The sequence below is a fragment of the Mustela lutreola genome, chromosome 8 (assembly GCF_030435805.1).
Source record: "Mustela lutreola isolate mMusLut2 chromosome 8, mMusLut2.pri, whole genome shotgun sequence".
Lineage (NCBI taxonomy): Eukaryota > Metazoa > Chordata > Mammalia > Carnivora > Mustelidae > Mustela > Mustela lutreola.
Window position 1 is genome coordinate 123,008,704 of NC_081297.1, and position 3,607 is coordinate 123,012,310.

The following is a 3,607-nucleotide window of genomic DNA, read 5'->3' on the forward strand; positions in this document are numbered from 1 at the left end:
CTTTTTATTATATTTTTTACTTAATTTTTCAGATGAGAACATTAGAGTCCAGAATTGTAGTCATTTGCCCAAATCCAAGTAGCTAAGGAGGGTTCTGTTGTAAAAAAGTTAATTTCATCACACTGGAGAGTATATTTGATTCAATGTGTGAATGTACTTCTGTTATGCAAGAAGAGTACATTTCAAACATATGAATGGAATTTTTGATGATGAGAATCTTTGAACTCTATGATACTAGAGGAAAACCTTAGAAGAGAGGAACGAATTACTTGTAGATAAGAAAGGGAAAATTCTTTGAATTGACGGATTGGATGGAAAAGCGTGTGAGGTGCTAAAAAGTGGAAAAGTCACCCTAGAGAGAATGTCTGCTAGTTTGTTTTATTTGTCTGTTTTGGCAGGAGGGTATACCAAAGTGAAAAAGAGGATAGCATCAGGACAGTGCTCTACAAAATATTAGGAACAAGTTTCGGTCAGTTAAATCCTGTGTGGCAAATTTGATGGGTAGGATAAAAAAACAGGACAGCATTATTGAAAGTTTCCATTGATGAAGAGAAGGACAATCTCCAGCAAGGTTCACTTTATAAATAAATGCAGTGTCACCCTACTATAATACAGTTTGTGATTAAAAAAAAAAAAACAATTGCAAGTGACTCAGGATACCTGAGACCTCATGAAAACATGAAAATTAACACTTGGCCGATAATGTATGTGTGGGGGAAAAGGTCTCTTTCCTACCAACCGTCATACTAAGTAGCAGGTGGTATGGGTAAAGCCATTCCAAAGAATAAACTACAGAGATAGTAACAGGCCCAGTTAAAGCCACTTGACGGATGGGATGGTGGTGTCAAATTTCCATGCAAGGACGGCTCCAAGAGAAAATCTATATAAGACCTAGAGTTCAAATAACATCTGGATTTAGGTGTGCCTGAATGAGTCACATTGTTAGACCAGTCATGGGAAGTACTGAAACTGACAAGTGGCTTGCTACTGATGTTCTCCTGACTGCCTGCAAACGATGTGATTTTATTCATCTGCCAACTGATAAAAATTATATCTATCCTTTTGTTTTATAAGAGCAGCATTGGTTTCATTTACACTTGAAATGTTTAACCCCTGAGAGTTCCAGGTACTGACAGAACACCAAGCACTGATCAATTCAACATGAGGATCTTTTTTACAAGCACTTCACTATGATCTTTGAAGAAAAACCCATGCAAATATAATTCTGTCTTTGTTTAAAGAAATTCAGAAGATTGGGCTTAAAAAAAAAAAGAAAAAAAGAATGTCAATATATGCAAAACACGACTTATTTGATGATTCATTGGCAGATATTAAAAGAAATTAGAAGTTGGCATAAACCAATCTCTACTCTGGGTCGTTAATGGATTAGGAAAAAAGACACTGGACCTGATGTAAAAACACATGGATTCTAAACTGAGAGTAGGTTTTTTGGTTTTTTGTTTGTTTGGTTTTTTTGTTGTTGTTGTTTGTTTTTTTACCATCTGTATTATTTTTGGGCAAGTCACCATATCCCTCAGAATAAACTTCTACCTATTAATCTACACAGTTATGCTAAGAATTCTTGTTTTTCCTAATTCAAATGGCCTGAGATGTTCTATCTTGATTGGGCTCTGAACCCAGGTTTTCCTCCCAACCCATTCATCGTCACTGAGCATCCAATGTTTCCTTTTTAGTCATGCAACATTTAGTCGTGCAATATTTGTGTCATGCTAAGTATTTACTGGACATTGTGAAATGGAAACGAATGACGCACACAAGAAGGAATAAATAAGATATCCACAAGATTTATTAAACAATCCAAAAAAAAAAAAAAGAGGAATATTTGAGAAGGCATAAGTAGGAAGAGAAAGGGGGCAGGAGAGGACATAAGAAGATATAAAGCGGCGAGTTTTCCATAGCCGGCTACAGAGTTGCTTAGGAACCCACATAGACTACGAAACTATGGACAAATACTACTCCCTGGATTAGCCCATCACAGTATGTATCTGAGTTTGTGTTGTCCTCTGTTCATACTCTCCACAGTCAGTGATCTAGAACAGTGCTGCCTAAGAGAACTTTCAGCAGGGATGGAGAGTTCTACGTGCGTCCTGTCCCATACAGGCAACCTCTAGTCACGGGTAGCTGCCGAGTACTTGGAATGGGGCTAGTGTAACCGAGGAACTAAATTTTTATTTTAATTTAATTTTAACTCAAAATGCAATTACATAGTCCCATGCGGCTGATGGCTACTGTATGGGACAGCGCGGATCTGTGACCTACAAGGTTAACGAGCGACTGGCCATATTCCTGTGTGGAGCAGAGGAAAGCTTCCAAGACAGAATTGTGGCTCAAAATAATATGTGTCTGGCAAAATGAACCATTGTTATAGGGACTTCAGTTTTCAAAACCACCCGAGATTTTGTTTTACAACCCGTGACTGACTTAATACATCTCTTCAACAGATCATTGCCTTTTGTCACCAGAAGTGGAAACAGAATTGAGTTTGCTCCATGGAACGCACTCCTGTAGGTTTCTGGGACTCAGTTTTCTCATCTGTAAAATGAAGTGTTGGACTTCATCAGATCACGTTTAAAATTCTTTTCAGCTGCGGGGATTGGGAGCAAGCCTACACGAACCACCAGGAAGAGCTTGCATGTTTGACTTTTAAGTCTCATCTGTGAATTCCAGTCTCATCATCAGAATCTCTCCAGCATGTTTCCCCTTTCCCTTTGTGCCTCTCACTCTTCCTGTCTGTCCACAGTTCAAAAGATTTCTCCTGTCCGAATGATTTATCCTTCTTGATTTATGCTGTCAGATAGGTCTGTTTAGATAGAGTCCAGACACACTCATGTGTTGCTTATGCATTCTAACCAAGAGAGACAACTTCAAATGGATCAAGGTTATCTAAAAGAAAGAATGAGAACTTTAGTCAAAGATCAGAAGGAAAGAATAAGATGATAAAATAAACTTGGGATAAAGAATTCTAAGGTTTAAACCAAACCAAGGCAGGAAGCATGTTTTTCTTTCACAAAATCAGACGAATTCTTCTGGGAAGGGTTCTTTGAGCAGCAAGGAGTTGCAGTTGCAGACATGCAGATCTTTGACGTGGCCACTTGGAGCTTGTCAAAGAGAAACAATCTGAAAATTCACTCTGGTCCCTCTGGCTCCCCTGGTTCGCTACACCCTGAGAAAGAAAAAGATTACACAAGTGCCACCTTTTGGACAAAACGGCAATAGCAACAAAGAGGTCAGCTATTAAAGAGTATTAATTCTAGCTCATTCTTAAAGGCAATAATGAAGAGGTAAATCATTTTAATCTTATCATAATGCTTGGAAGTTATATTCTACATAGGTCTAGAAATCTTCCCACTTTAAAAATATAAGTAAAGACTGAATTAAAACCTGAATTTGTTGTTTGTCATTTTTAAATGGTGTATTTAAATAAAGTAAGTATATGTGACTTTGTTTTAAAACAATATGAAATAATCACAAAAAATAAAATGATATCCAAAATATGGATGTCATGGTTTTCTTTTAGCCTGATCATGCATGTAGATCTACTGGGAATGTTAATTATTTGCTCTCAGTTACTCTGCCCTAGAGAAGA

General features: G+C 37.5%; 1 long non-coding RNA gene across 1 annotated transcript; it reads left to right on the forward strand.

The window, feature by feature from the left end:
- The first annotated feature begins 1,792 nt into the window (after positions 1–1,792).
- On the forward strand, positions 1,793–3,407 carry LOC131839255 (uncharacterized). The gene is made up of 2 exons (XR_009356884.1): positions 1,793–2,002; positions 2,463–3,407. It is a non-coding gene; the product is annotated as an uncharacterized LOC131839255 (long non-coding RNA).
- Positions 3,408–3,607: the final 200 nt, after the last annotated feature.